Source organism: Cervus elaphus, chromosome 5, assembly GCF_910594005.1.
Source record: "Cervus elaphus chromosome 5, mCerEla1.1, whole genome shotgun sequence".
Lineage (NCBI taxonomy): Eukaryota > Metazoa > Chordata > Mammalia > Artiodactyla > Cervidae > Cervus > Cervus elaphus.
Genome location: NC_057819.1, coordinates 29,919,523 through 29,928,550, shown reverse-complemented (window position 1 = coordinate 29,928,550; position 9,028 = coordinate 29,919,523).

Here is a 9,028-nt window from a genome sequence, read left to right as displayed (position 1 = left end):
ACGGACTATAGCCCACCGGGCTCCTCTGTCCATGGGATTCTCCAGGCAATAATACAAGAGGAGTGGGTTGCTGTGCTCTCCTCCAAGGTATCTTCCGAACCCAGGCATTGAACCCAAGTCTCTTACATCTTCTGCATTGGCAGGCGGGTTCTTTGCCATTAGCGTCACCTGGAAGCCCATTGTCTCTACTACAAGTACACAACTCTGGATATGTATCAAGATGGCAGAGTAGGAGAACATGGAGTTCACTTTTTCCCACAAACACATCCAAAAAATCTACAGGTGAAATAGTTCTCACGGAAGATACCTGGAAACAGGCAGAAGGACTCCTGTACAAGCAAGGCTGTAAGAAAAATACACAGGTAATCAGGTAGGGAGCGGAAAAACCATCACATGGGACCTGGACCCCTGGGAGGGAACTCACAGGAAAAGGGAGACAGCCCGGGTAGACACTTGTCCCAGGGAGTGAGCCATGAGAACCACAGATTGGGAGCTCTGGTCTTGGAACCCTACGTTGGGAAGACAAGCTCCCTTGCTGCTTGAAGGACCTCTGGGAATCACAGGAGGGCTGTGGAAGCCTGGACTGTGCCCTTTAGGGTTGCATGTACTGGCTTGTCCACAGGTGGGACAGAGAAACGTCTGTTCTAGTCGCTGCCAGGCTTGCTGCAATTGTTCCAGCCCCAGTGGAGCGGACACTAGAGTCCCGCTCGCTCCACGTCACAGGGCAGCACTGGGTCTGTGCAGCCGCAGGTGCGGAGAAGTCTGGACCTTCACACAGAAGACCCCTGGATCTGGGCAGAGCCTGGGTGGACAGGGGTACCCTGCTGGCACTTACCCTAACAGCGCCTTGGAAGCGGCTCACAGCTCTGACAAGGCTGATCCAGCACAGCCATCCCCATCCACACTGGGAGTCTGCACACACTGGTTTCTGTACTCCCCCCCACCCCCCCACTCCACATGGAAAGGATCTCCTTGTGGGGAGGGCAGAACACACTTCAAGGGCACAGATCCCACTTAGGCAAGGATCCACAGGGTTTCTGCTCCAGAAACTCAGGATCAGACACCACCCCCAGTAGGGCAGTGATGGCCACTGAGCAGAGAGGAAGGCTTCCCTCAAACCAGCTTGCAGCTCCAAGCCCTTCCACCCCAGCCCCACCCCACCAAGGTGACAGCTGCCTGCCTACCTGGGGAAAGACAGGACTGCACTCACGTCAAACCCAGCTCTCCCCACAGAGGCTTTGGAAACACGGTGTGTATAGGGATGTTCCCACATAAGAATACAGCTTGAAGACCACAACAGATAACCGTTTTACCTAAATTCACAGATGCAGAGGAAGTTAAGAAAAATGAAATGGCATTGACAGAAGAATGGGTAAAGAAGTGTGGTACATATATACAATGGAATATGATAAAAGGGAACGCATTTGAGTCAGTTCTGGTGAGCTGGATGAACCTAGAGCCTGTTATAGAGAGGGAAGTAAGTCAGAAAGAGAACAAAAAATACCATATTTGTAGTATAACACAGAGAGTTCAATCCAGCGCCTCTCTGACAACCTAGAGGGGTGGGATGGGGTGGAGGATGGGAGGGAGGCTCACGAGGGAGGGGACATTTGTATACTTATGAATAATTCATGTTGTTGTATGGCAGAAATCAACATAACATTGTAAAGCAGTTGTCCTCCAATTAAAAAAAAAAAAAAAGAAATGGCAAAGGATCTGCTCTCAGCAAATGAGCAGGAGAAAAACCATAAAAAATAAATAATGAAGTAAACGATTTACCAGATAGAGTTCAAAATATTGGAAATAAAAATGTTAAGTGAATTGGGAAAAAGAATATGTGTATATATATACATATATATATACACATATATTTATTCTTTTTGCTTATGTTTCCCTATGCTATATAGTAGGTACTTCTTGGTTATCTATTTTACATATAGTAGTGTGCATCTGTTAATCCCAAACTCCTTATTTATCCCTACACCCTCCCCACTTTGGTAACCATAAGCTTGCTTTCTATGTCTGTGAGTCTATTTCTGTTTTGTAAATAAATTAATTTACATCATTTTTTTAGATGTCACATATGTGCAATATTATATGGTATTTGTCTTTCTTTGTCTGACATTTCATTCGGTATGAGAATCTCTAGGTCCATCCATGTTGCCTCAAATGGCATTAGTTTGTTCTTTCTTATGACCGAGTGATATTCCACAGTGTGTATGTACCGCATCTCCTTTATCCATTCCTCTGTCAAAGGGCATTTAGCTGCTTTCCATTTCTTGGCTCTTGTAAACAGTGCTGCTATAAACATTAAGGTGCATGTATCTTTTCGAATTATGGTTTTCTCTGCTTTTATGCCCAGAAGTAGGATTGCTGGGTCATATGGTAGCTCTATTTTTAGTTTTTGAGGAAACTCCATGCTATTTTCCATAGCGTAAAAAGGTTCTTTTTCCTTTATACCCTCTCCATTATTTACTGTTTATGAATTTTCTGATGACGGCCATTCTGACTGGTGTGAGCTGATACCTCATCTTAATTTTGATTTGCACATGAACTGTTTATGATCCTCTTTGCTAGCAAGAATGGAAAATAACAAATTCATCCAATCAGGAGCCATACACAGGGCACCTGTTATTCTACTCTAGCAAAGGCGATCACATCTGGACGAGCAGCTGCAACTTGGATGATGACGTGGTGGACTTTCCAGTAGTCGGCTTCATCTTCCCTCCAGCCAGCAGCCAGCCAGCCCTGAAATCCCGTATTAGCATCTGCTCTTTGGAACACTCCTGGCACTAGCTACCGCGATTTGGCTTCCCTACGAAGCAGACTCTGAGATGAAGATGAGTTTGCCAGACATTTGTTAAAGAGTGCTCTTGGGACCCCACCAGTGTGGAAGAGATGGAAAGGAAACAGGACTGGACAGAGGGAGGGACTGAACTGTGACAACACCCCAGTAAAAGCCTCCCTGTATTCCACGGCCTTTTGGAGTCGGGGAGAAGGGGCTGGGCCGATGGGTCACTGGGTGCAGGTGAACCCCAGAAGCAGCTGTGACCTTGAGCTGGCCAGGTTGCTCCAGCCGAGGATATCCCCATAAATAGCCAACAGTCAGGAAGCATCTTCAAGCAGGTTTCTCAGCAACTTCATCAGTCTCAGCAGCTGACAGAGGCAGTCCTTCTGGTATTAAGGGAAATACGGGTTGCTCATCGGACCACCCACCACTGTAGGGTGACAGTCTATGGGCCACTTCTGGGCTCTCAACTTCTCTATTTTTGCACAAATATCATGTTGTTTTAATTATACTGCAGCTATTTGGAAATGTCTAGCACTGTACTTCCAAGGGTCATAAATTATCCCTCCATTTATTTAGTCTTTCATCTTAAGGAGGATTTTATTTTCTAGTGTGGAGTCTTTAAACATCTTTTGATAGATTTATTCATAGATATTTGGTGTTTGTTGATGTGATTATAATGGTAAAATTTTTTTCTATTTTTTGTTGTTTTGTAGGTGGAATGCAAATGATTTTTGTTGATTGAACACACATGCAATAACTTTGCTAAATTCACTTATCAATTCTGAATGTTTACGAACACTTTATCTTTTCTAGGCACACAAAAACTATGACTGAATAATGATTGTTTTATTTCTTCTGTTCCAGTTGTTATGTCTTTTTTCCTTGTCTTATTTTACTGGCTAAATGTTTAGTACAATGTTGACAGTGACAACTTTATCTCATTCCTAATTTCAAGGACAATCTTTTCAATATTTCACTGTTGTGTAAGATGTTTGTTCTAGGTTTTTTTTTTTAATAGATACTTATAGATTACTTATAGTTTAAGATATTTCCCTTCTGCTTCTAGTGTTCTCAGAACTTTTAATCATGAGTGGGTTGAATTTGGTCAAATGATTTTTCTCTATCAAAATAACCGTATGATTTCCCCCCTCTCATTTATTCTCAGTGTGTTAAATTACACTGATGGTTTTTCAGTGCTCAACTAACTTTGCATATGGAAAACCCCATCTGATATCAGTATATATATGCACACTCATTCATACACATATACTGAATTGAAATTGCTAACATTTTATTAAGGAGGTTTGTAACTATGTTCACTATTAGTCTGTAATATTACTTTTTTGTAGTTTCCTTGCCAGGGTTTGGAATCAATGATTAGAAACTACTATTTAAAAAAAAATAAAAACTAAGGAATTATCCCCTTTTTCTGTATCCTAAAATAATTTATGTCTGACTGGTATCACTATTTATTTACCTTTCTTCTTTAAAAGTTTGGAAAGATACAGCAGTGAAACTTTCTGGGCCTAGTATTTTTACTATGAGAAGGTTTTTTAAATGATGTATTCAACTCTAACTTGTAGAATGTTAAGGAATGATATTCAAGGCCCATTTATTGAGTGTATGTTACCTACCAAACTACTTCTTGAATGTATGTACTGTACCATCGTGGTAGAAGTCAATGAAAATCCTGAGTGTAAATGGCATTTTCCTGAAAATTCAGAAGTGAGATGCATGGGCCTTCTTTTTGTGGAATACACTCTAGAGGGTAGATAGGGTTTTGTTATATAGCAATAAATGTAAGATTTCAATTTTGACAAGTTTAAATAGAGGTTCAGGGAGCCATGAGAGTTAATAACAAGAAGATTTGATCTCTAGGCATATTAGAAACAACTTTTTAAAGAAATGATATGTGCATAATTAAATGTTTTCAATGTATCTGTATTTGTATCTTTTCATTACTCCTCTCAACTTTGCATCTGTTAAGAAGCTGCTCCTCCACATTGCTACTTCTCCAAGACAGGCTGTAAATGTAGTGGCATCTCTCTTACAGTTAGGAACACCCACCCTGGGAGGAGAGTCCAGCCAGCCTTTGAGGTCCCTCCGCTGCCCAAAGCTGTTTCTCATCCTCCTCACGTTGCCATTGCTTCTCCCCACCAGAAGGTGTCTCTGTTGACAGCTGGTCCTCCACAGCTGTGACTCCACAGTCACCTAGGAGATGAGTCCCTGCATCTCCAAAGGATTCTGAGAATAACTTGGAACAAGGATGCCCACTGCTTGAATGTTCATCATCCGCTACTTGTGCTCGTCTCTCCAAGCCATCCTCACCATCCCCCAGACTCAGGGAGCACTGCGTCCACATTTTTCAGAAACTGTCTTTGCATTTCTGAATCTGCGCCTGTATAACTCTCAAAACCCAAAGGGCTCCACAAGCCCCTCTCTCCAGTTGAACACCTACCTTTGTAAGGATCATAAGACTAAATATCCCGGGTCTAGAAAACCAGGTAAAACACAAGAGAAACATAGGGAACCCTTTTCTAGACCAAGGAATCTACTTTGTTCAAACTAAGAGAGGGTTCTATTTTCAGATCTCCAGGGAGATTTCTCCTTCTACAGATTACTGAGGTAACTTTCTAACACTCTGCTTGCTAGATCAAAGAAGTGGAAAAGCAAACACACATTTAACTGGGGGGTATATATACAATTAAACGCTCTGTAATTAAGCACCTTTCTTTTGTTCTAGCAAACACTGGTGTGGAGAAAAAACAATAATTAGTCGCAATCTGGTAAAATGCCTCATGTATCTAATAATAACAATCAGGCTGCCCCACGGGCTTTTCTTCTCATAACACAATTCTTTAAAACTTTCCTCGGGTTATTATTTTCTGTCCCTTCATTTTCCTCATTCCTTTCCCATCTTTTCCAGTTTGTCCATATCTTTTAGAAAGTATAGTGACCCAAAGTAGCCACAGGATCCTAGTGTAGCACTCATGAATGCATAATATAGCAGGAAAATTGCTTCCAAATGCCCCATGAATTATTCCTTTTAATAAATTCCAGTACCCTCACAGCTTGGGTTCAGAATCCAGCCTCCAGGTTTTTCTCTTATATTTTTATCTAGTTGATCCTTTCCATTTTTTCCTACAAAGTTTTATCCTGCTTTAGAAACCAATATTTTTGCTAATGTCATTTTGATTCTTATTTTCACATTTCAGAAAAAAATGACAAGATTTCCAGATGCTGAGTTATTTCACATCCCAACCCTTTTATATATATGAGATTAATTCCTCAGTGGTTTCAATCTATTGGCCTTAAAAGTGATTAATTTGTACTCGACCTCCCCCAATATTTTAACATTTATTTTTTAAAAGCACAATTTAGACAATAACTGAAAATGTCCTGATTCTGGCAAATTTAAGTGCATTTTGTCCAATTTTAGCAATGATGCAACAATTCTGTACCAAAGACCCAATTCTATCATGCTTCTTTCAATAAAACACTAATACTAAAGAAGATATTTTATTTTAGTATGCTAATGTATCTGGAAGCATATGGCTAGGTAGGATAATTTCTTCATATTCTTTACAGCATTATTATTTTAAGTAAATCATATATATAAATTCTATAGCTTATCATTACACTGTTCAGCAAACAATAAAATTCATTGTATTGTTCTCTTATAATTCATTGAACCAAACACCCACCCACCCACCCCCATCTATGAATCTTTAAACGACATTAGAAATCGCCACATAAAGCTCCACAATTAAAACTATGACATTTAGACAACTTAAGAGATTTGTCAAAAATCAGTTAGTGACCAAAATTGTATTAGAAACCTGATATAAAATCTAAAGTTCTTTCCTGTACATAATATCATCCTCTGAATTTGCCATTTCAATAACTTTTAACTAAATGTAAAGTTTAATGAGTAATGTATAGAAAATTTTAGTCTATGAGCTTAAGTACCAAAAAATTGTGGCTATAGAGCAGAAAAATAATCTCCTTAGTATCAATTTGTTGTAAATATTATTTGTAATTAGAGCTAAGTGAACTTTGATAGGTGTTTTCAAAGGTCTTCTTCAATAAACAATGCAAAGAAAGAGGAAAACAGAAGAAGGGGAAAGACTAGAGACCTCTTCAAGAAAACTGTTATCAAAGGAACATTTCATCCAAAGATGGGCACAATAAAGGACAGAATCGGTAAAGACCTAATAGAAACAGAAGAGATGGCAAGAATACACATCAGAACTGTACAAAAAAAATCTTAATGATCAGGGTAACTATGGTGGTGTGGTCACTCACCCAGAGTCAGCCGTTCTGGAGTGTGTAGTCAAGTGGACCTTAGGAAGCATTGCTGCCAATAAAGTTAGTGGTGGTTGCTGTCCAGTCATTCAGTTGTGTCTTACTCTTTTCTGCCTCATGGACTACAGCACACCAGGCTTCCCTGTCCTTCACCGTCTCCCAGAGCTTACTCAAACTCATGTCCATTAAGTCGGTGATGCCATCCAACCATCTCATCCTCTGTCGTCCCCTTCTCCTCCTGCCTTCAATCTTTCCCAGGATCAGGGTCTTTTCTAATGAGTCAGCTCTTCGCATCAGGTGGTCAAAGTATTCGAGCTTCAGCTTCAGCATCAGTCCTTCCAATGAATATTCAGGACTGATTTCCTTTAGGATTGACTAGTTTGATCTTGTAGTCCAAGAGACTCTCAAGTGTCTTCTCCCAGAAACTCAGTTTGAAAGCATCAATTCTTCACCACTCAGCCTTCTTTATGGTCCAACTCACATCCATACATGACTACTGGAAAAACCATAGCTTTGACAAAAAGTATGAAAAAACTAGTGGAGTAGTGGAGGTAATTGAATTCCAGCAGAGATATTTAAAATCCTAAAAGATGATGCTATTAAACTGCTGCAATAAATATGTCGGCAAATTTGGAAAATCCAGCAGTGGCCACAGGACTGGAAAAAGTCAATCCTCATCACAATTTCCAAGAAGGGCAGTACTAAAGAATGTTCAAACCACCAGACAATTGCACTCATCTCCAATGCTAGTTAGGTTATGCTCAAAATCCTTCAAGCTAGGCTTCAACAACACATGAATAGAGGACTTCCAAATGTTCAAACTGGGTTTAGAAAAGGCAGAGGAACTGGAGATCTAATTGCCAACATTCACTGTATCATAGACAAAGCAAGGGAATTCCAGGAAAATATCTACCTCTGTTTCATTGACTATGCTAAAGCCTTTGACTATGTTCAGTTCAGTTCATTCGCTCAGTCACGTCCGACTCTTTGTGACCCCATGGACTGCAGCACACCAGGCCTCCCTGTCCATCACAACTCCCGGAGCTTGCTCAAACTCATGTCCACTGAGTCGGTGATGCCATCCAATCATCTCATCCTCTGTCGTCCCCTTCTTCTCCTGCCTTCTTTACGGTTCCAACTCACACATCCATACATGAATACTGGAAAAGCCATAGCTTTGACTAGATGGACCTTTCTCGGCGAAGTAATGTCTCTGCTTTTTAATATGCTGTCTAGGTTGGTCATAACTTTTCTTCCAAGGAGCAAGTGTCTTTTAATTTCATGGCTGCAGTCACCATCTGCAGTGATTTTGAAGCCCAAGAAAATAAAGTCTGTAACTGTTTCCATTGTTTCCCCATCTATTTGCCATGAAGTGATGGGATCAGATGCCACGATCTTAATTTTTTGAATGTTGAGTTTTAGGCCAGTTTTTTCACTCTCTTTTTTTTTTTTTTTAATTTTTTATTAGTTGGAGGCTAATTACTTCACAACATTTCAGTGGGTTTTGTCATACATTGATATGAATCAGCCATAGATTTACACGTATTCCCCATCCCGATCCCCCCTCCCACCTCCCTCTCCACCCGATTCCTCTGGGTCTTCCCAGTGCACCAGGCCCGAGCACTTGTCTCATGCATCCCACCTGGGCTGGGGATCTGTTTCACCCAGTTTTTTCACTCTCCTCTTTCACTTTCATCCAGAGGCTCTAGTTGTTTACCTTGTTTAATTCCATGCTGTTTAGATTCCCTTTGCTTCTTTTATCTGCAACCCCATATATCACCATTACTCCACAGTGAAAAACAGAATTGGGGCAAGTATATATTGAACCATCTCAGGCCATGACCACAAAATGTTTCAATGCTCTACTTCATTTGACTGTGACAACTAGCCCATTGTAAAATTTCAACAAGATATGGATTATTTCCCAGAATG